We start from the raw sequence: 25,093 nt of genomic DNA, 5'->3' as shown, positions 1-25,093 counted from the left end.
CTCAAAGTTGTCCATATGTGAAGCAGAGTGTTTCTTCTGCAGGAAAACTGGGCATCTTACGAAGGCATGCCGAATGAAGGGTAAACCAGCTTTCAAAGCTATGAGTAGAAATCCCCAGAGACTACATAGCATGGAAGAACAACAACAGGATGAGCAGATGTTAGAGTTAAATGTCATCAGGAGCACGAGGTTAACGGACAGCGATTCGAAATGTATCAGAAACCACATAGATGTTGCAGGATTCAAGATACCCATGGAAATCAACACTGGTGCATCCGTGAGTGTAGTACTGGAGTTGCTATACTTCAACAAATTGCAGGACTTCACATTGAAGAAAGCCAAGATAGAGCTGCGAGGCTACCCAGGAGAGAACATTCCGGTGGTAGGTTGTATCACCGTACCGGTGAAATACAAGGATCAAGTTCAGAGCTTGCCTCTAAAAGTAGTAGCAGGTGACAAGCCTGCCTTACCAGGAAGAAATTGGTTGAGATCACTGAAGCTGGATTGGAGTAAGATTTTTTGTGCTGAAATGAGATGAGGTTATCAAGAATTATCCGAAGGTGTTCTGCGAAACAGGCAGTCCGATCCAAGGCTTCAAGGCGAGTGTCAGGATACAGAAAGACGCTAGACCAGTTTACTGCAAGCCACGTTCCATACCATATGCACTCAAGGAGAAAGTTGAGCAAGAACTCAAAAGACTAGAGACTGAGAACATTATTTGTAAGATAGATCGATGTAATTGGGCTACACCCATTGTTGTTGTACCTAAGTCCGATGGTAAGGTAAGATTGTGTGGTGATTATAAAGTAACCATAAACTAGGTTCCAGAGGGTAATGTCCCCAATACATTGCCAAATATAGAAGATTTGTTCACAACACTGACAGAGGGTCAGATTTTCTCAAACTTGGATCTTACGAATGCCCACTTACAGCTTGAACTAGATGAGGAGTCCAAGTCATGCTTGACTATAAATACTCATCGAGGCCTATATCAATTTAATAGGCTACCGTTTGGAGTGTCTTCCGTCCCTGCCATATTCCAAGGGGTGATGAACCAGATATTGCAAGGTATTGAAGCAGTAGCATGTTATTTAGATAACATACTAATTTCAACACCAAATAGGCAAATTCATAATAACATTTTGAATGAAGTCCTCCAACGGCTAGAGAAGCACAGAGTACGCAAGTGTGAGTACTTAGGGTACAGAGTAGACAAAGATGGCTTACATCCAACCAAGGAAAAACTGGATACAATCAGAAATGCACCCACTCCCAAGAATGTCACTGAACTTCGATCATTTTTGGGTCTTTTGAACTATTATGGGAAGTTCTTACCAAATTTGGCTACAATATTACATCCACTGAATGAACTGTTGAAAAAACAGGTCCATTGGAAGTGGTTAGAAAAATGCGATACAGCATTCAAGGAGTGTAAAAGCAACTTGGTAGAGAGCACCATGTTAGTTCCCTATGATTTATCTCAGGAGATCAAGCTAGCATGTGATGCCTCTCCATATGGAGCTGGGGCAGTAATCTCTCATGTATTACGTAGTGGGGCGGAGAGACCAATTGCTTTTGCTTCACGCATTCTCAGTGCCAGTGAGCATAATTATGCACAAATCGAAAGGGAAGCTTTGACATTAATTTTTGGGGTCAAGAAGTTCCACAAATACTTGTATGGTCGTAAGTTTACTCTTGTTATGGACCATAAGCCCCTAACAACAAGCCTCCATCCAAAATCTCCAGTTCCAACATTAGCTGCAGCCCGAATGCAGAGATGGGTTTTGATTTTGTCAGCATATACATATGATATTGAATACAGACGATCAGCTGATCACAGTAATGTCTAGATTGCCTTCTCCATCACAAGTTACGCCCGTTAGGGAAGAGGTGTTCTATTTTTCATACATTGATGAACTGCCCGTCACAGCTGAAGAGACTGGGAGGGCAACCAAACATGACCCAGTTATGTCAAAGGTGTATGATTATATTGCAAACGGATGGCCAAACCAGGTAACAGACAAAGATATTCATTCATTCTTCATTCGTAGGAATGAATTATCAGTCGATAAAGATTGTATCATGGGTGGGGTGCAAGAGTGGTTATCCCAAATAAATTCAGGTCCAAATTATTAGGAGACCTCCGTCACCAGCACCTGGGAATGTGCTTCACCAAGAGTTTTGCACGCAGTTATTTATGGTGGCCAGGTCTTGATAAAGATATAGAGTACATCATCAGTCAGTGTACGACATGTCAATCGGTAAGCAAGCAACCACCATCAGTACCATTACAGCCATGGAAATGGCCTCCCAGGGTGTGGCAAAGGCTATGTATCGATTTTGCTGAGCTAGAAGGATAATAATTGTTCATTGTGATTGATAGCCATTCGAAGTGGGTCGAGGTGTTTCCAATGTGGAAAATAACTACAAGTAAAACATTAGACATTTTGCGACTATTACTCTCTTCATTTGGCTTCCCAGAAGAAATTGTTTCGGATAATGGACCACAATTTCATTCCAAAGAATTTGCACAGTTCACGAGCAAAAATGCCAAGGTTCCACCGAACCACCCTGCTTCGAATGGTGCAGCAGAGCACACTGTACAAATTGTAAAAAGTGCCCTCATCAAAAAAATGTTGGATCCAAATCCGAAGAAACGACAGTTGTCATTGGACCACAACTTGGCTAATTTTCGAATAACGTATCATAATACTCCTCACACAACGACTGGTAGAACACCAACAGAGTTGTTTCTCAAACGACAGCCATGAACCAGATTTTCATTGTTAAAACCAAACTTGGCACAGTCTGTAGAAGAGACACAATTAAGACAGAAAGAGAATCATGATAGAGGTAGAGTAAAAGAGAGAAGTGTGAAATTAAATCAGAAGGTGAGAGTGAAGGACTATCACCATAAATGGGTAAAGTGATTACCAGGAAGAGTGGTGAAGATATGTGGTCCTCACACATATTTGGTCAAGGTGTTTGATAATGGACAGGTTAGGTTTGTTCACATTGATCATATTTTACCCACAGACATGGAAGTAGTTGAAGATAGGAATGATTCAATTATTCCTGACTCATCAGATAGTTTTGATACACCAGTAGCATATCCTACATCCAATGTACTGGAAACAAATCCAAGAGAAAGTCAGAATTTAAGTCGGAGTCCGAGTCAGGAAAACAAACAGTCTGAAGTTAGAGAGAGTTCAAATGGAAATCGAGGACATCCCTTGGAGGAAAACTTCCCTCAGGATCAGCCTCGAATGAGTTTAAATTCGACACCATGTTTGGAAAGTTCTGTTCGAGAGCGAAGGTATCCTCTTCGAAACAGAAAACAAATGGATAAGCTAGATCTGTAAATATGGCAAAATAAGTCCATATCCTTTGTTATGTATAACTATGCAAGTTATGTATGATGATTGTTTGTTATAATTCATTAATGAGGGAGAAGTGTAATGTCTGTAGCTTCACACTGTGGATGACTGTGTTACTGCAGCTAGTGCTGTTAATAAAGAGCAGGTCACCTGACCAGCAGGGGAAGTTTCCGGAACCTACAGCCATCTTACAGGCTGTGTCATGTGTGTTCTCTGAAGATATGACAACCTTCTGCTGTAAAGTGTGGCCATCCTTAGCAACGACATGGCAACGGTCGATTCCCGTGATTCAGGAGGTCAATGGTCATCATGACATGCGCAGAAGAGGAGACACAGAGAGAGAGAGCTCAGAGGGATTGAAGACGTATCTGGGTGTGGTGTGGCAGCTTTGGGAGGAAGGAGGGAGACTTTAAAACTTCACAGCAAATAGGCAAACAAAAATTAGCTGTTACCAGCCACATATTTGCCAGAATTTAGCCAATAATGAGAGAGGAGGAGGCATCACAGCACACTGTGGAGACTGATGCTGGAGAGAGCAGTGAAGTGGGAAAGGAGCACATTGGAGGGTGCAAAAGAGCCAAGAGTTTCTTGGACGAGGCAAATGCCTCCCTCCTGCAGGAGGTTGAGTCACGCTGGGGTGATTTGACACAGGGAGGGCGTGGGAAGCCCACCCCAAAGGCCTACCAGAAGAAATGGACCAAGATAGCAGAGGTGGTCTCGTTGGCGACCAACGAGGTTCGTGAGGGCAACCAATGCCGCAAACGATGGAATGACCTTGTGGGATCCGCAAGAGTAAGTATTACATTGATTTACATGTACTTATGTATTTGAATAATTTGATTTGTAATAGTCATGAGTGACTATCATCAGATATAAGGTCTTTCATTTTTACCGGGAATGTTTTACTCAAAGCCTGCAGTCACGATTTACATCTTTAGGTAATAATTTTCAGAATAATCATGATTACATTTGTCGGTTACGTGTTGTATCAGTCTCTGTGACAGTGCCCAGCAATAATATCATGCAATGTTGTCCTGTCACCTTTTACAAAAGAAGCTATCAATGATGAGATCCGTGCAGAGGCGAATGGGTGGGGGGGGCCACCAGTCCCCAGCGACATCACTGAGTTGGAGGAGCGAGTGCTCACACTCGTGGGGAAACACCTCCGGACAGCCACGCAGACACATCTGCAGAGCCTGAAGTGATGCCACGTGAGTAAAGCTTACACAATTGCGTGATGTCAAGTCAATAGATGCCACACCCACTCATATCCGAGCAATCATATATGATAAATGATTTCTAAAATTGTCCTAGAAATAATGATGGCCTAATGAAAATCATTGGAATGTAAATGTGTTAATGGTCATGAAATGTGATGTCTGCGATGACTTTGAGAGTGGTGGTGCTTTTGTCGTGCATATGCTGTGTGTAGCGCTGGACTCACCTTGTCACCCTAGCACCCACTTCTCCTCTAATAACCTCAGTTATGTTTTGCAGCTCAGCCAGTAGCGCGTACCAAGGCAAGATCACAGAGGCCAGAAGTTGGGGCTGCGGGGCCCAACTCTCTGGACGATCCAACATAGAATCATAGAAACATGGAAAATAGGTGCAGGAGTAGGCCATTCGGCCCTTCGAGCCTGCACCACCATTCAATATGATCATGGCTGATCATGCAACTTCAGTACCCCATTCCTGCTTTCTCTCCATAGTCTTTGATCCCTTTAGCTGTAAGGGTCACATCTAGCTCCCTTTTGAATATATCTAATGAACTGGCCTCAACAACTTTCTGTGGTTGAGAATTCCACAGGTTCACAATTCTCTGAGTGAAGAAGTTTCTTCTCATCTCGGTGCTAAATGGCTTACCCTTTATCCTTAGACTGTGACCCCTGGTTCTGGACTTCCCCAACATCGGGAACATTCTTCCTGCATCAAACCTGTCCAATCCCGTCAGAATTTTATAAGCCTATATGAGATCCCCTCTCATTCTTCTAAATTCCAGTGAATATAAGCCTAGTCGATCCAGTCTTTCTTCATATGTCAGTCCTGCCATCCCGGGAATCAGTCTGGTGAACCTTCGCTGCACTCCCTCAATAGCAAGAATGTCCTTCCTCAGATTAGGAGACCAAAACTGTACACAATATTCAAGGCATGGCCTTACCAAGGCCCTGTACAACTGCAGTAAGACCTCCCTGCTTCTATAGTCAAAACCTCTCCCTATGAAGGCCAACATGCCATTTGCCTTCTTCACCGCCTGCTGTACCTGCATGCCAACTTTCAATGACTGATGTACCATGACACCCAGATCTAATCTGTCACCATTCAGATAATATGCTGCCTTCCTGCTTTTGCCACCAAAGTGGATAACCTCACATTTACCCACATTATACTGCATGTAACATGCATTTGCTCACTCATCTAACTTGCCCAAGTCACCCTGTAGCCTCATAGCATCCTCCTCACAGCTCACACTGCCACCCAGCTTAGTGTCATCTGCAAACTTGGAGATATTACACTCAATTCCTTCATCTAAATCATTAATGTATATTGTAAATAGCTGGGGTCCCAGCACAGAGCCCTGTGGCACCCCACTAGTCACTGCCTGCCATTCTGAAAAGGACCCGTTTATTCCTACTCTTTGCTTCCTGTCTGCCAACCAGTTCTCTATCCACATCAATACATTACCCCCAATACCATGTGCTTTAATTTTGCACACTAATCTCTTGTGTGGGACCTTGCCAAAAGCCTTTTGCAAGTCCAAATACACCACATCCACTGGTTCTCCCTTGTCCACTCTCAAAACATTCTCGAAGATTTGTCAAGCATGATTTCCCTTTCATAAATCCATGCTGACTTGGACCGATCCTGTCACTGCTTTTCAAATGCGCTGCTATTACATCTTTAATAATTGATTTCAACATTTTCCCCACTACCGATGTCAGGCTAACAGGTCTATAATTCCTCGTTTTCTCTATCCCTCCTGTTTTAAAAAGTGAGGTTACATTAACAATCCTCCAATCCATAGGAACTGATCCAGAGTCGATACAATGTTGTAGAATGACCACCAATGTATCCACTATTTCTAGGGCCACTTCCTTAAGTACTCTGGGATGCAGACTATCAGGCCCTGGGGATTTATCGGCCTTCAATCGCATCAATTTCCCTAACACAATTTCCTGAATAATAAGGATTTCCTTCAGTTCCCCCTTCTCGATAGACCCTTGGTCCCCTAGTATTTCCGGAAGGTTATTTGTGTCTTCCTTAGTGAAGACAGAACCAAAGTATTTGTTCAATTGGCCTGCCATTTCCTTGTTCCCCATTATGAATTCACCTGATTCTGACTGCAAGGGACCTACATTAGTCTTCACATATCTATAGAAGCTTTTGCAGTCAGTTTTTATGTTCCCTGCAAGCTTACTCTCGTGCTCTATTTCCCCCTCCTAATTAAACCCTTAGTCCTCCTTTGCTGGATTCTAAATTTCTCCCAGTCCTCAGGTTTGCTGCTTTTTCTGGCCAATTTATATGCCTCTTCCTTGGATTTAACACTATCCCTAATTTCCCTTGATAGCCACGGTTGAGCCACCTTCCCCTTTTTATTTTTACGCCTGACAGGGATTACAATTGTTGCAGTTCATCCATGTGATCTTTAAATGTCTGCCACTGCCACTGGTGCTGAGGAGCTCCGATTCTCGCCCATCAATCCGCTGGGTCTGTTCTCCACGGATGAGAGCGCGGACTTCGAGGAACATGCATCGCCACGCTCCAGAAGCCATTCCACCCCAAGGCCATCTAGTGGTCCTCCTCCATTTCCGTCTCCATTCTGGAGGTACCAGCCTCAAGCACCTCGTCACAGGACACCCCATTTGTCCCCAGGATGGAGCCGACACCGCGGAGGTCTCGTGGAAGCGGCAGGTCTGTTCTACGAGCGCCACATGACAGCGGAGAGATGTACAGTTGTCCAGGAGGACTGTAGACATTGGTGACCAGCTCATCGAAGCATTTGGGGACATATCCCGACAGCTGGCCACCATGACCGAGTACATTCCGCGGATGGTGGAGGCTCTGGATGCGACAGTCAGGAACACTGCTGGCACAGGTCTCTCATTGTCCCCAAGTGCAGCACTCCACCCCAAGGTTCCGCACCATTACTGCGAACAACAGATGTGAGCAAGGACCAAGATCCTGCTTCTGCATCAGAGAATGTTGCCCCTTCGGCATCCCCCGCTCCCATACCCGTGCAACGACCGCATCTGCCTTCATCCCCCCCAATGAGGCACCGCTTGAGGAGCTTCTCAGCCAGGCGCCATGGGGCGAGGAGGGGAAGGGGTAGAGGTGGGGAGAAGAAGGGGAGGGGGGAAGGAAAGTGAGGTGCATGTGCGCAGGTGATAGCTGTGTTATATCTCATCTGGGTGTATGCTATTTGTTGTAATGTATCGGGGGAGGGGACGACCCTCCTGCTTTGCCTTTGTATTCTGTGCTGCTGGACATGTTGAACATTTGATTGATGTCAATGGTGGAAAAAGTAAGGTGTGGGCGGAGGTTGGGTGTTACTGCCTGTGATACTTATGATTTCAAACCAATGTTGGTATAAAATTTTTGTTAACCTTGTTACGCATTGTCTCAGATAGCTGGACCGTTACACACTGGTGATTCCTTACCATGGAAGGGTTAAATACAACTTAACATCAATCAACGTAAACTTTAACTGGCACCAATGTGATGAGCACCACTGATATCTGAGCTGCGCACACACAGCAGCTGTCAATGCTCTTTCAAGCAAATCGTTCAGATATCAGCTCCTCATGTAAGATCTATGTAACCACCCCGCCCTTTCCTGCAGTCTGGAGGGGGTCATGGGCATGGTTGCATAGCCAGCCTGATTGTCTGGCCCTAGGTCCGCGTCCAGACCCTCGTCGTCCTCTTCCTCTCATGAGGTGGAGCATCAGTGCCTTCTGGCAATTCTTGGCCCCTTGTAAGGGGTTCTGGGGAGTGTTGTTGTGCCTTGGGTATCTCTCTCTGGGCTTCTGCCCTCACAGCTTATGCCTGGCCTATGAGGTACCCTGAGTGCTGCAAGAGCACTCCTGGAGAGACTGTGTCCACAGCTTATGAAGGGGATTTTGAGACACATGCGTCCCCACAGCTTAAGACTAGCCTGTGAGGCACCTGTGAGTGTCAAACACTCCTAACCCCTTTCTTCCCTAGCCTGTTGCACACAGTTGAGCGTTTTCGAGGCGCTCCTGGCTTCCCTTACCCTGTTTTGGCACAAGACTCACGATCAGGAGATATAATACAACAGAACTGAGACGAGGCGATTCCAAGAGGAACTTTTAAGAGGAACAAGCAGGGAGGGATTCAAATTCCTGGAGCATTGGAACCGGTTCTGGGGGAGGTGGGACCAGTACAAACCGGACGGTCTGCACCTGGGCAGGACCAGAACCAATGTCCTCGGGGGAGTGTTTGCTAGTGCTGTTGGGGAGGAGTTAAACTAATATGGCAGGGGGATGGGAACCAATGCAGGGAGACGGAGGGAAACAAAAAGGAGACAAAAGCAAAAGACAGAAAGGAGATGAGTAAAAGTGATGGGCAGAGAAACCCAAGGCAAAAAACAAAAAGGGCCACTGAATATAAAGGGGCTGCAGGAGGGGTCAAAAATCATGGTTTAAAAACAAGGATTAAAACACTCTACCTAAACGCACGCAGCATTCGAAATAAAGTAAATGAGTTGACGGCACAAATCATTACAAATGGGTGTGATTTGGTGGCCATTACAGAAAAATGGTTGCAGGGTGGCCAAGACTGGGAATTAAACATACAGGGGTATCTGACGATTCGGAAAGATAGACAAGAAGGGAAAGGAGGTGGGGTAGCTCTATTAATAAAGGATGATATCAGGGCAGTTGTGAGAGACGATATTGGCTCTAATGAACAAAATGTTGAATCATTGTGGGTGGAGATTAGAGATCGTAAGGGGAAAAAATCACTGGTGGGCGTAGTTTATAGGCCCCCAAATAATAACGTCACGGTGGGGCGGGCAATAATCAAGGGAATAGTGGAGGCATGTGAAAAAGGAACGGCAGTAGTCATGGCGGATTTTAACCTACATATCGATTGGTCAACTCAAATCGCATGGGGTAGCCTGGAGGAGGAATTCATAGAATGCACACGGGATTGTTTCTTAGAACAGTATGTTACAGAACCTACAAGGGAGCAAGCTATCTTAGATCTGGTCCTGTGTAATGAGACAGGAAAAATAAACGATCTCCGAGTAAAAGATCCTCTCGGAATGAGTGATCACAGTATGGTTGAATTTGTAATACAGATTGAGGGTGAGGAAGTTGTGTCAGAAACGAGCGTACTATGCTGAAACAAAGGGGACTACAGTGGGATGAGGGCAGAGTTGGCTAAAGTAGACTGGAAACACAGACTAAACGGTGGCACAATTGAGGAACAGTGGAGGACTTTTAAGGAACTCTTTCATAGTGCTCAACAAAAATATATTCCAGTGAAAAAGAAGGGTGGTAAGAGAAGGGATAACCAGCCGTGGATAACCAAGGAAATAAAGGAGAGTATCAAATCAAAGACCAATGCATATAAGGTGGCCAAGGTTAATGGGAAACTAGAAGATTGGGAAAATTTTAAAGAACAGCAAAGAATTACTAAAAAAGCAATAAAGAAAAGAAAGATAGATTACGAAGGTAAACTTGCGCAAAACATAAAAACAGATAGTAAAAGCTTTTACAGATATATAAAACGGAAAAGAGTGACTAAAGTAAATGTTGGTCCCTTAGAAGATGAGAAGGGGGATTTAATAATGGGAAATATGGAAATGGCTGAGACTTTAAACAATTATTTTGCTTCGGTCTTTACAGTGGAAGACACAAAAACCATGCCAAAAATTGCTGGTCATGGGAATGTGGGAAAGGAGGACCTTGAGACAATCACTATCACTAGTGGGGTAGTGCTGGACAGGCTAATGGGACTCAAGGTAGACAAATCCCCTGGTCCTGATGAAATGCATCCCAGGGTATTAAAACAGATGGCGGAAGTTATAACAGATGCATTCGTTATAATCTACCAAAATTCTGTGGACTCTGGGGAGGTACCAGCGGATTGGAAAGCAGCTAATGTAACGCCTCTGTTTAAAAAAGGGAGCAGACAAAAGGCAGGTAACTATAAGCCGGTTAGTTTAACATCTGTAGTGGGGAAAATGCTTGAAACTATCATTAAGGAAGAAATAGTGGGACATCTAGATAGGAATAGTGCAATCAAGCAGACGCTGCATGGATTCATGAAGGGGAAATCATGTTTAACTAATTTACTGGAATTCTTTGAGGATATAACGAGGATGGTGGATAGAGGTGTACTGATGGATGTGGTGTATTTTGATTTCCAAAAGGCATTCGATAAGGTGCCACACAAAAGGTTACTGCAGAAGATAGAGGTACGCAGAGTCAGAGGAAATGTATTAGCATGGATAGAGAATTGGCTGGTGAACAGAAAGCAGAGAGTCGGGATAAATGGGTCCTTTTCGGGTTGGAAATCAGTGGTTAGTGGTGTGCCACAGGGATCGGTGCTGGGATCACAACTGTTTACAATATACATAGATGACCTGGAAGAGGGGACAGAGTGTACTGCAACAAAATTTGCAGATGACACAAAGATTAGTGGGAAAGCGGGTTGTGTAGAAGACACAGAGAGGCTGCAAAGAGATTTAGATAGGTTAAGCGAATGGGCTAAGATTTGGCAGATGGAATACAATGTCAGAAAGTGTGAAGTCATCCATCTTGGGAAAAAAAACAGTAAAAGGGAATATTATTTGAATGGGGAGAAATTACAACATGCTGAGGTGCAGAGGGACCTGGGGATCCTTGTGCATGAAACTCTTTTGGAGTTTACCTGAAAAAAAACATAAACATTAAACCGTGCCACCCGCCCTGGATGACACACCAGACATTTACAAGGCCCTTTTTTTTCTTTTTTGTGGTTTTTTTTTTGTGTTTTTCTTTTTTTTGGGGTTTTTTTTTGGGCACTAAAATCACATTTTTTCCTCCAGTGCCCCCTATAAAAGGGGAGGGGGACACTAAAAGCAAAGGCAATTAAAACAAATTAAACTTTAAAACATAAAATCAAATTAAAATTTGCTTGCCGGGCGTGACGATGCACTCCAGTCCCTCCGGTGCCCACCTCTCGCGGAAGGCCGCGAGCGTACCGGTGGACACCGCGTGCTCCATCTCCAAGGACACCCTGGTACGGATGTACGCGCGGAAGAGAGGCAGGCAGTCAGGTTGAACGACCCCCTCGACCGCCCGCTGCCTGGACCGGCTGATGGCACCCTTGGCCGTGCCCAGGAGCAGTCCTACGAGGACGCCCTCGGACCTACCCGCTCCCCTCCGCACAGGGTGCCCAAAGATCAGGAGAGTGGGACTGAAGTGCAGCCAGAATTTCAGGAGCAGCCCCTTTAAATAATAAAACAGGGGCTGCAACCTCGTGCATTCCATAAAAACATGGAACACGGACTCTTCCAGACCGCAGAAATTGCAGGCGGCCTGGGAGTCCGTGAACCGGCTTAAAAATTTGTTGCACGGCACTGCTCCGTGCACCACCCTACAGGCCAAGTCCCCGATGAATAGTGGGAGGACTCCCGCATAGAGTGCCCTCCATCGGGGACCCCCGCCTCCTCCGGACGGCAAGATGGTACGCCATGGCGTGTCCGGACGGCCGGCGAGGGTGGCAAAGTTGAGAGTGTGCAGGAGCAGCCCGTACAGGAAACCCCTCCGTGCGGAACTGAAAGGCACGGAGGGGATTTCCTCGAGGCGGCTCAAGTTGTGAGGCGCCGGCTCCCGAGGGAGGTTCCGGGGTTTGGCGCCAATGAGGAATTCCGTCCGGACAGGGGTCAGTTCGGACGGGATCTCCCCACGTGCTTGAGCCTCCTCGATGCACCTAACAGAGTCAGGGCCCAAAGCTGTTTTTAGCGACTCGATGGCTTCGGCCGCGCGGCAGACGTTGGCTGAATTTAGGCGCCGCGCCAGCGTGCCTGGCGCCATCCAGCCCGCTCCTCCGCCATCGAGCAGGTCCCTGACCCTGGTCACCTCACCAGCCACAGCCCTCTCTTCCGACCGCCACATAAAACCTCGGTCGTGGAGGTACAGATTCCCGAGCAGCGGCTCCTGCAGGACAGCCGCCACTCCAGCCGGCGGAGAGCTGCGCTTGGTGGAGACTTTGTTCCAGACCCTGATGAGTTCCTTGTAAAAGACAGGCAGCTCCTGGAGGGCGGTCCTGACACCCCCCAAGTTCACAAACAGGAGCTGCGTGTCGTAATTGAGGTCGCGCTGCTGGCGGAAGAAATACGTCACCAGAGCACACCACCTAGGAGGGGGCTCGAGTAAAGGTATCTCTGCAGGGTCTGAAGACGGAAAGTCGCGAGCTGGGCGCTGACGCACACCAACGACTGACCGCCTTCCTCAAGCGGGAGATTCAAGACCGGGGCAGAGACCCAGTGCTTCCTGTTGTTCCAGAAGAAGTCCACCAGCTTCTTCTGTATCTTGGCGACAAACGCAGGGGGAGGGGTCAAAGTGACCAGCTGGTACCACAACATTGCGGCCACCAGCTGGTTTATGACTCGCGCTCGACCCCTGTAGGACAGCACTCGGAGCAGTCCTGTCCAGCACCCTAGGCGAGCGGCGACCTTGGCCTCCAGCTCCTGCCAGTTCGCCGGCCAGGCTTCCTCGTCAGGGCTAAGGTAGACTCCCAGATAGAGGAGATGGGTCGTGCTCCAGGCAAAAGGCCTGAGCTCCTCCGGCAGGGAGTCCACCCGCCACTGACCCACCAGGAGTCCGGAACATTTTTCCCAGTTGATTCTGGCGGAGGATGCGGCCGAGTAAATCTCCTGGCACTCATGCATCCTCCGCAGGTCAGCGGGATCCTCTACCGCGAGGAGCACGTCATCGGCGTAAGCCGAGAGGACGACCTCCACGCCCGGCCCTTGCAGAGCCAGTCCCGTCAACCTCGTCCGCAGGAGGCGCAGGAAAGGCTCCATGCAGATGGCATATAACTGGCCGGACATGGGGCATCCCTGGTGCAACCCTCTCCTAAAGCGAAGGGGCGCCGTCAAGGACCCGTTAACCTTAATCAGACACTCCGCGGCGGCATACAAAAGTCGGATCCGGGTGACGAAATGCGTCCCGAACCCGAAAGCGCGCAGAGTTCCGAGCAGATAGTCGTGATCCACCCTGTCGAACGTCTTCTCTTGGTCGAGAGATAGGAAGGCGACCGACAGACCAGCCTCCTGGGAATGATGGATGAGGTCCCGGACCAGATGGATGTTATCGTGGATTGTCCGGCCCGGGACCGTGTAGGACTGGTTGGGGTGGATCATGTGGTCCAGCACGGTGCCAAGGCGAGCAGACATCGCCCTGGCGAAGATTTTGTAGATCGTGCTGAGGAGGGAGACCGGGCGCCAGTTCTTAAGGAGGCGGAGATCGCCCTTCTTAGGCAGCAGGACGATGACTGCCCTGCGCCAAGAGAGGGGCATCTCCCCGGTCGCCAGACTTTCCCCCAGGACCCGCGCGTAGTCGCTCCCCAGGACGTCCCAGAATGCCCTGTGGAACTCCACGGTCAGCCCGTCCAGCCCCGGGGATTTTCCCCTCGAGAGCCGGTCGAGGGCACCGGTCAGCTCCGCCAGGCTTAGCGGAGCTTCCAAATTTTCACCGCCCTCCGGGCTGACTTTCGGCAGGTCCTCCCACAAAACTCTACGCGCTTCCTCGCTGGACGGATCCGGAGAGAACAGAGCCCCGTAATATTCACGGGCCCTGTTGTTGACGCCCACTGGATCCGAGACGAGAGAGCCGTCGTCGGCCAGCAGCGTCAAGAGCTGCTTACGGACACTCTGCCTTTTTTCCAGCGAGTAGAAGAAGGGGGAGCCGCGGTCCAGATCCCGCAGGAACCGGATCCGCGACCTCACGAACGCGCCTCGGGACCCGACGAGCTGCAGGTCCTTCAGCGCGGCCTTCTTAGCTTCGTACACCGTCCGCAGGGCCGGGTCCTCGACGACTTGACCGAGACGAGACTCCAGGTCGAGCACCTCTTTTTCTAGGCGCCCGACTCCGGCCGCCCCCCTCTTGGTCGACCCCCTCGCGTACTCTTGACAGAAGACGCAGACGTGAGCCTTGCCCACGTCCCACCATAGCCTCAAGGAAGGGAAGCCCCCCTGCTTCCTTCTCCAGTCGGACCAGAATCGACGGAACGAGTCCTGGAACCGCTCGTCCTCCAGCAGCCGGTTGTTAAAGTGCCAGTACGCGGACCCCGTCCTCGCGCGGAGCGAAGCGAGCTCCGCCCACACCAGGTGGTGGTCCGAACACGGCACCGGCCGCATGGAGGCCGCCGGGACGCAGGAAACGTACGCCCGAGACACGTAAAGGCGGTCGACTCTGGACCATCCTACTCCAGGCCTCACCCAAGTAAAGGCGCTGGAGTCGGGGTGGAGATTTCGCCAGACGTCCACCAAGTCGAAGGACCCAACCAGGTCCCTCAACTTCTCCATCGCCGTCATGCTCTGCGGGGCACCGGAGCGGTCCCTCGCCTCGAGGGTGCAGTTAAAATCCCCCCTGAGGACAATGCAGTCGCTGACGTCGACGGAGCCAAAAAGAGCGGACACTTCTTCGAAGAAGCGCGCCTGCTGCGGGCCGGGCTGAGGGGCGTACACGTTCACGAGATGGAGCGGCACGTCCCCCAGGTGAACCGTTACGTACAGCAAGCGGCCTGGCACGGGCTCCTCGACCCCCAAGATCTCCGGCTGAAAATGCCACCCCACTAGAAGTGGCGGTGAGGTGGCTCATGCGGACCTCTCCTTGCCATTCCAGGAGCCACGTGGCTTCGTCTCCCGGAACGGTGTGGGTTTCTTGCAGGAAGCACGCCGCATATTTCCCCTCCCGCAGGAGCGAAAAATTGTCAAATCTACAGCGTACCCCTCTGCCGCCGTTGATGTTGAGGCTGGCTATGGTTATCTTCATGGCAAAAGCATAGTGCAACCTCTACCTTAACCTATTGTGGGGGATGGGGCGGAGTCTTTTGTTGACCTCCACACCTTCAGCAGCCCAGCGAGGAACTTTTTGAGCCGGCGCAGCTCAAGGCCTTGCGCCCTTGATAAGGGCCCGCCCGCGGCCATGGTTTTAGCGGCGACGCGGACGGAAGCGATGAGCAGCCCCGGCTCGGACCATCTTTCCCGGGCCAGATGGGCTCGGTTGCGGCGACCCTGGCTCTCGACCAAAAAGTCCCGGAGATCCTCTACGGGAATGAGGGGGGACTCAGCGGCGGGCACGAGGAGATCCACCGCCTCACTGGCGATGGACTCGAGATCTTCACCCGCGTCCCCCACCGAGTCCCCGTCCTCCTCCAGGAGGTCGCTGCTAGCAGCCGGCCCGTCGACCGCACGAGGTACGGCAAACGGCCCGGCCGCTCCATCCGGCCCTGGCTCTGCCTCGATCCCACCCCCAGGATCGTCGGCAGAGGAGTCCCCACTGGGCTCTTTTAGAATTGGTGCTGGGTCGGGAAGCGACAGCGGAAGGGGTTCCTCCTCCGCCCCAGGAACCGGGGAACAAGGAGAGACCCGGCCATAGAAAATCCCCAGGCCCTCCAAGCGCTCCAGCTCCAAAGTAGGGGGCGAGGGTGGGTGTTCCTCCCCCTCCCCGCCGCCACCCCCCGGCCCAGCGTGTACAGATTCATTAAAAGTGTTAATACTTTGTATTTCTGCCGAGTCGAGCAAATCTCGGGGGAAGTTGGATATTGGCTGGGCGGGCTCAAGTTCGGCCTTTTCGGCCCCGCCCGCCTCAGTCCCCGGGACGCTCGACCCGGCGGCTACGCATTCTTCCGCTGGCCCCACGCCCCCCACGACAGGCAGATCTTTCACGCCATCCCCGGGAGGCAGCGGCTGGGCAGCCTCGACTGCCTCACCCTCCCTGGGGACAGATTCCTCGTGCCTACGGCGCAGTTTGGGGGCGCCGGTGGGGGACGCGGGACACGCAGCGGGCACCGACTCCTCCGCGGAGGGATGTTGTTCCCCCCCCGCCTCATTGGAGCGGCGCCTCCTTTTTTTCCTGGCACGGAGACAGGGAGACACCCATGTCTGCCGAGGCCTCCCGCTCCATTCCCCCGTTTTTCTTATCTTGCCCGCGCCCGAACCCCTCTGCGGTATTAGTCAAGGGCTCGGGCACGGGCTCAGGGCACCCCGCGCTCGCCGGTGACAGGGTTGGGCCGAGCGCGGTGAACAGCTTGTCTGGCGCACTAAGGGGACCCGCCTCTAGGTGTTTCGCCTTCTTCCGCGCCTTCTTTCCGGCCGGACGCTCTCCCTCTCCCCCGCTGGAGGCCGTGAAAACAAAGGCCCCCGACGATGCCCGCGCACCCACAGCTCCCGGCACGCGGACGCTATTAGGGGGAGGGGTGGCGGCGGCGCCAGCTTTGTCCGCCCTCGGTGGTTTGGTGGCTTTGGAGGCGGGGCAGTTCTTGCAAACGTGCCCCACCTCCCTGCAGGCATGGCACCGCACGCCGTCCGACGTCCAAAAGACACGGTAGGCAGTCCCCTCGTGCACCACATTAAAATTGCCCTCTGTCGTCTCTTCCCGCGCCAGCCGGACAAAGAGCTGGCGGCGGAAGGAGAACACATGGCGCAGGCTGTTCTCCCTGAGGCCAAGCGGTATGGGGTTGATCCCCGACCTTACCTCCCCCAGTTGGTGTAGGTGAGGGAGGAGGAGCTCAGCGGGAACAAAGGGCGGGACGTTTGATAGAATGACGTTTGATAGGGGTCCACCGGCAGGAACGCCCCGCCCACCGTGAGCCCCTTTTCAATGGCCAGGGACACCGCCCGCTCCGACCCCAGGAAGAACACGGCCTTCCCAGACATCTTGGAGGCTGCGACAATGGCCGAGGGGCCGACTACCCCAGCTATCGCCCGCACGCACTCCTCAATGCTCATTGTGGGGTGAGTGTAGCTCTTGACCCCGTGTTTCGTAGTTATAAGTCTGAATGGTGGCAGGGCAGCAGGTGGCGCAGGAGGTGCCGTGGATGTGGATGCCGCCTGCGCATAAGTCCTAGCTGGCCCTGCCACCGGCGTAGATGGGGTCGCCATCACGGGGTCCCTTTAAGGGCTACACCCACCCCAAAGTCACAGGCCTTAATGGTCTTTAAATGGCCTCGTTTAATAGACTGAGCAGAGGAGCTCTTAACGAGGCACACCTCTCCCCTAGTTGACAGTTGGGGAGGGGCCTTGCTCCCTCTGCTCAGTTGTCTTAATTGTTTTATATTTTTCCAATCAATTTGGGAGGAAAAGGGCTCTCAGAGAGAGAGGGGAGATACAGAGAGTAACAGAGAAAGAGAGAGGGGGGTGGGAAGGGGGGAAACTGCGAGGGCAGGTCTCCCCTCGCAGCTGTGGGTGGGTGCAATCCCCAGATGGCAAACAAAAATAGTCTTTGGGGTGGTCTTCGGGTGAGGGGAGAAGATGTCTTCACCTGGTGCAGCTGGAGCCACACAGGCACACACTCCCAACGATGTTAATTAGGGTGGATTAATTGTTTCTTCAACCTGGTAGCTCCAGCTATCCCAGGCTAGGCAATGGGGGAGGGGTGCTTCAAAGGTGTGTGGGGCCTAGTTGTAAGCAAGGCCCCCACACACACTTCCACACACACACACCCCCCGCGATGTTCCGGCCCCCGACTGGTCTTCTTTCCTCCCCCCACCGATACAGCAAAGTCTTTTAGGGACTGCACCAATACACCCACCTGTAGAATGGTAGAGTCTCCCTCCCTCCACACTGGATGTTGTTGTTGGTCTTTCCCCCTCTCTCCAACTCTTTGTAGAAATGGTGAAGTTGTTCAAATTTTCTGCTTTTTCCTCCTCTCCCTCTGGGTGAAAGTTGGTGGTGAAGCCCCTTCCTTCCTTCCTTCTCTTCCTGGGCTGATTCACAGGCCCAGCCAGGAGCAAAAGCAGCAGCTCCTTCTCTCACTGCTCACAGCTCCAACTGTTTAGGCCACGTCTCCACTGCTCCACAATTGGCCCAGGTGCAGCAGGTAATCAGGAAGGCGAATGGAATGTTGGCCTTCATTGCGAGAGGGCTGGAGTACAAAAGCAGGGAGGTCCTGCTGCAGCTGTATAGGGTATTGGTAAGGCCGCACCTGGAGTACTGCGTACAGTTTTGGTCACCTTACTTAAGGCAGGATATACTGGCTTTGGAGGGGGTACAGAGACGATTCACTAGGCTGATTCCGGAGATGAGGGGGTTACCTCATGATGATAGATTGAGCAGACTGGGTCTTTACTCATTGGAGTTCAGAAGGATGAGGAGTGATCTTATAGAAACATTTGAAATAATGAAAGGGATAGACAAGATAGAGGCGGAGAGGTTGTTTCCACTGGTTGGGGAGACTAGAACTAGGGGGCACAGCCTCAAAATACGGGGGAGCCAATTTAAAACCGAGTTGAGAAGGAATTTCTTCTCCCAGAGGGTTGTGAATCTGTGGAATTCTCTGCCCAAGGAAGCAGTTGAGGCTAGCTCATTGAATGTATTCAAGTCACAGATAGATAGATTTTTAACCAATAAGGGAATTAAGGGTTACGGGGAGCGGGCGGGTAAGCGGAGCTGAGTCCACGGCCAGATCAGCCATGATCTTATTGAATGGTGGAGCAGGCTCAAGGGGCTAGATGGCCTGTTCCTAATTCTTATGTTCTTCTGTTTTTTAAGCTTCCAATTTATTTGACAAGGTGTATCTCAACAAACAGCAATACACCAACAAAACAATCCCCCTAAATCCCACTAAACGGACACAACGAAAATTTTTACACAAGTTTAACAGCAGTGCAATGCCCAACCTCCCACCTACCTGGCCTAACTGAGTTGGGAGTTCTGGGGACCAGAGATTATACTCACCACAGCCTTTACAGTCCTTCCAGGTCAAAACGCGGTTTCGGGGTTCTCCTTTTGCTATCTTCAGGATCTTGAAGTTACTTTTTTGGTTGTGATTTTCTTGGAAACTTGGTTGTTGTTGCGTCTTGTTATTGCTGTGGATCTACCTGAGTCCAGCTCTCAAGGGAAGATCCTTGTGGAAAAAGGAAAAAGTTCAGTCCCCAGTTGCGAAAGGAGGCTGAACTGATGCCGTCTCGGGATGGTGGTTTGCTTCTTCTGTCTTCGGTGTCTTCGGACACTAGTCTTCCTTCTGTGTCGAAAGGCTGACTGCTTGCTGGAACACAAGAACGGAACAACTTGTCGGGGCAGAAACCCCTTCTTATATCCCGTTATTCAGCCAGACTTTCGTGCTGAAATAAATCCTTCCCATTGGTGGGCTTGTGATTTTTGAAAAATGCAGCAGTGTTGGATTTCGCGGGGGGTTTTCCACTGGCCAACCCTGATGTTAACCTAATCAAGGGTTGAGTAGGTGTTAATTGGGTTGGCAGGGTGTGGGCCTCCTGTAGCCATTGTGTAGGCCCTTGGTTTGTTTTGGGTTCCCTAGTTTTCTTCAGGCCTGCATAATATCCCTCCATAGTGTAAATGTGGGGGAGACAATAGCCCAGTATCGGTGATGAGTCAGTCCCGAGTTTTCGAGCAAGGACACTCCCATTGGCTTGGAGTCCCTTGCTTTGGGCTGACTCTGTCCCATCATTGGCCCTTCGGTGTCCTCCCCCGTCCAATCACTGCCCTGCCATGGCCAAACCGTCTCGGTTTCAATCCACATCTGGTTCTGGGTTCCCTGTTCCTTCCAGGACACTGGCCTGCTGTAGCATAGACAGATCCCACAGCTCTTTTCCTTCTGGGTAAAATGAGGTGGTTTCGTCCTCCCCTGCACCTTCCTGATAGCCAGGTTGTGCAGCATCAAGCACACGACCACAAATTTAGCTCCTTGCTCAGAGTTGTATCATAGCTCCCCTCCTGAGTAATCAAGACATCTGAAGCACTGCATAAACACAGTTATTGTTTGGTGGCCCAATTGCATTGAAAGTATAATAGCGATTGATCAGAAGCAATGATTTCCTCACTAAAATACGCCTGGAGTAAACCCCCAATAGTCCAGAATTTGAAAATATGTCTGTTGAGATGTTCACTTCACCTGAGAAGAACTCCAGAGTCAATGCAAACTCCCCTGGAGTTGAGGCAGCCTTTTGAATGAAGTGACCTGCGATTTAAAAAATGCCAACCACACCATTGGCGTTCGTTCAGAACAGTTCCACTTTTTGTGGGCGTTTTTTTGGGCGGGCGATATTGTGGGCGATATGTGTGCGAGGTGGTGAAAGTGACGGTGGGTGATCTCCTGGGCATTAGTTTCGCCAAATGTGCTCTTTACGACAAAAAAAATGGGCGGTCGGTATTATTGAATCTCAGTGTTAAGTCTTTGCGGAAAGTAATGCTGGCCGATATTCTGGGCGTTAATTTTGCCCATTCTGATGATTCCGCCCAAAAAAAGTGGGCAGGTGCTCAGATTTTTTCTCGACATTAAGCACGTGGGGAAAGTAACGCTCAGCGATAAGTTTCCTAAAAATGCCTGTCAGTTTCCATTTTGTGCCAAAATGGGCAATGTATGGGCATTATACATCATTTCAGCGGTAAAATGAGCATTAAGTGGGTGTTAAGCATGCAAAAAAAGTGGAGGTTTGAGCCCAAAGACATCTAAGTCCAGCAGGATTAAACAGCAAGACCAGTGCGAGATGTCGCCTCATAGCCCCGCCCACTGACACCAAGACTGGTGGAAGAAGTTTGCCTCATTGCCCTGCCTGTTGCCACCAAAAGAGACTAGTATGTGTTGACAAGGGGATTGCAGTACCAAATGTGCAAGACCAAAATGTGTAAAGTCTCAATTATCTGCAACTTCCATTATCAACCATAACTTGTATTTATATAGTGCCTTTAATGTAGTGAAATGTCCCAAGGTGCTTCACAGGAGTATTATGAGAGAAGAAATTTGACACCAAGTCACATAAGGAAAAATTAGGACAGGTGATCAAAAGCTTGATCAAAGAGGTAGGTTTTAAGGAGCATCTTGAAGAAGGAAAGAGAGGTGGAGAGGCAGAGAGGTTTAGGCAGGGAGTTCCAGAGTTTGGGGCCTAGACAACAGAAGGCACAGCCACCAATGGTTGAGCGATTATAATTAGGGATGCTCAAAAGGGCAGAATTCGAGGAACACAGACATCTCGGGGGTTGTGGGGCTGGAGGAGATTACAGAGATCAGGAGGGACGAGGCCATGGAGGGATTTGAAAACAAGGATGAGAATTTTGAAATCAAGGCATTGCTTAACCGGGTGCCAATATAGGTCAGCGAGCACAAGGGATGATGGGTGAGCGTGACTTGGTGCGAGTTAGGAAACGGGAGTTTTGGATCACCTCCAGTTAACAACGTGGGGTAGAATGTGGGAGACCAGCCAGGAATGCGTTGGAATAGTCAAGTCTAGAGGTAACAAAGGCTTCAGCAGCGGATGAGCTGAGGCAGAGACTAGCGATGTTATGGAGGTGGAAATAGACGGTCTGAGTTATGCTGCGGTTATGTGGTCGAGAGCTCATATCAGGTCAAATATGACACCATTATGTGAGTGGAGGTTGCACTGTAACTAGAAATCAGTGACGAAAGCGATGCAAAATCACTAAGTATGGAAGGCATCATTGCCTGGGGTGGATTTGAGATTCATCACATCCCCACATAATGGTGGGACTGTGGTTCCTCATACAGTCTCTCACCAATCTCAGCCATGCTGTCATTCAAGGGCAATGGGTAAAAGCAGGGATAGAATATGAGGCTGAGGCACCCTGGCGCTGCTAATTCATTGCATTATAAATTAGATCATTGATGAAAAACCTTCGCAAATTTAATATCATCGTTTAAAAAAAACTGCCTGTTGTAAGCAGCAATGGGGCGCACTGGACTGGGGGTGTTGTGTGACATGAGGAGAACACAAAGGAGAAAAGAGATAATAATCATCTTCAAAATATCTAAACTACAAAATAATAGATAATAACCTTACCCATTTCACAATTTAAAGTATTGAAATCTCCATTTTCCTGTAAGAAAAAACATACATATTTTTCCGCAAATCTGGAATTTTCTCCCGCAAAAGGTTCTCGATGGTGGGGGACAATTGGAGCTTTTAAGACTGAGATCGATACATTTTTATTGGGTGAGTGTAGCATGGATATAGAGCTAAGATGGGAAAATGGAGTTCAGGTCCTGATCTAATACAACTACTACTAGGTAGTCCCTCATAACAAGGAGGTGCTCTTCACACCCAAAGAAGATGGGCTCACAGGTGTTCCAATGAGTTACATCTTACAGGGTGGAAGATGCCTGTGCGTGGATTTTTTTTAATGTGGGTTGACCGTTGCACAGCAGCCACCACATGGGCTTGACAGAGCTAGGTCTTGGTCCAGTGGCGAGGATGACCAAGTTCTGTTGCGCTGCTCCTGGGCCACGACCCCGCCACTATAAAATTCTGTGCCTAATCAGAATTAAATTCCTGATCTAATAGAATGGTGGAGTAGACCCGGGGTGGGGGTGCTGAATGGCCTCCTCCTGTTCCTATGTCCTGTTTTTGCTCATAACAGGCAAACATGATATTTACTGTGGATAACAGATACCAATGTTCCTATATCTACACCAATTCCTAAAATTTACAGGATAAAGTGAGTTGCATATTATAAGGGGGTGGGGGGGGGCGGTGCGGTGTTGTGGTGTGTTGTGGTCTCTATGAGGGGGTCAGGTTCCCTTCTGACCAACTTGAGCGGTTTTGAATCGCTCCCCCTCCCTTGGGTTCTGTACTCTGGATTTATTTGGGGGGGGGGTGACAAAAGTGCAGAGAACACTGGTTTGATGCAAAGAACTTTGGTTTTATTACAGTCAAAGTAATACAGGCTTATTACTCCAGTAAGAAAATACACGGCCAAACTTACAATCACTCTAATAAAGAACAATAGAAGGAAAGGTACAAGGCCAAACTTACAATCACTCTAATAAAGTACCATACACTACACAAAGGGGGTTGCAGTAAAATTATACCTCCCACCTCCCAATATATAATTCTAGCTCGGTTAGACTCCAGGGCGGCAGGGACTTATGCTTACCAATCCTTTTAATAGTTAATGGTAGATGGTGATGTTCTTCCTTCCTTCAGGACTTCAAGACTTCGAGGCTGGAGAAGTTAGTTTTACAACTGTCACGTTGGTTTCTCTCCTTGTTTTTTTTTTATTTCAAAATATACTTTATTCATATAAAAATTTGCACAGTACATTGGAAAGCAGTTCAGTATATTTGGATGCGCTCAGCAATTCCATACAATACATTTGGATGCTGACGGCAGTTCCGTTCAATACATTTGCTTGTTTTACATTTCAAGGTACAATTCAGTACAATCCAGGATACATTGTGATCCAGTCATCAAATTACATTACATGTGGCACTATACGGTACACGGAATGGGTGAGGGTACAGTTACATTTCTTTGCAATGTACATTACTAAACAGAATTGTACATGGCACTACATAGGTGTTTTCAGATCATGGTGCTCTATGTATACAAAAAGTTTACAAGTACAGCCCAAGGGGAGTTTTGTACTGATTCCAGCCCCGGGTTTACCGTGGCGGGAGGGCTTTAAACTGTGGCTCTTCCCCACCGTGCCTTTGCGGTAACTGCACCAATTTTTAGTGCGTCCTTCAGCACGTAATCCTGGATCTTGGATTGCGCCAGTCTGCAACACGCAGACGTGGACATCTCCTTACTCTGGAAGACCAGCAAGTGTCGGCAAGACCAAAGTGCGTCTTTCACCGAGTTGATGGCCCTCCAGGAGCAGATGATGTCTGTCTCAGTGTGTGTCCCTGGGAACAGCCCGTAGAGCACAGAGTCCTGTGTTACTGAACTGTTTGGGATGAACCTCGACTGCAATCACTGCATCTCCTTCCAGACCTGCCTTGCAAAGGGGCAATCCCGAAGGAGATGGATGACAGTCTCGTCCACACCATAGCCGACTCGGGGGCAGAGTGCCGTGTCTCTGAAACCCCGGCTGTGCATGAAGGAGCTGATGGGTAGGGCCCTCCTCACCATCAACCAAGCTATATCTTGGTGCTTGTGTGAAAGCTCTGGCAATGAGACGTTCTGCCAAATGAGTTCGACAGTCTGCTCGGGGAACCACCCGACAGGGTCCACCTTCTCCTTCTTTCGTAGGGCATCCAGGACCTTACATGCTGACCACTGCTTTATGGCCTTGTGGTCAAAGGGGTTTTTTCCGAAAAACATTTCCACGAAGGACAGGTGGACAGGCATGATCCAACTGGTGGGAGCATTTTGCGACAGCGTGGCCAGACCCATCCTTCGTAACACCGGGGACAGGTAGAACCTCAGCACGTAGTGACACTTGGTGTTTGCGTACCGGGGGTCTGTGCACAGCTTGATGCAGCCGTGCACAAAGGTGGCCATCAGGATGAGGGCCACGTTCAGGACATCCTTTCCTCCACTGTTCAGGGATTTGTACATTGTGTCTCTGCGGACACATTCCACTTTGGACCTCCAGACAAAGTGGAAGATGGCCCGGGTGACTGCCGCAGCACAGGAGCGTGAAATGGGCCAGACCTGTGCCACGTGCAGCAACTCCGAGAGTACCTCACTCCTGATGACCAGGTTCTTTCCTGCACTGGAGAGAGCGCAGCTTCCACCATCCCAGTTTTTGCTTCACTTTGGCGATACGCTCTTCCCAGTTTTTGGCA

This window comes from Pristiophorus japonicus, chromosome 14 (assembly GCF_044704955.1).
Source record: "Pristiophorus japonicus isolate sPriJap1 chromosome 14, sPriJap1.hap1, whole genome shotgun sequence".
NCBI lineage: Eukaryota > Metazoa > Chordata > Chondrichthyes > Pristiophoridae > Pristiophorus > Pristiophorus japonicus.
The sequence above is the reverse complement of the archived record's forward strand: the minus strand, read 5'-3'. Positions refer to the sequence as shown.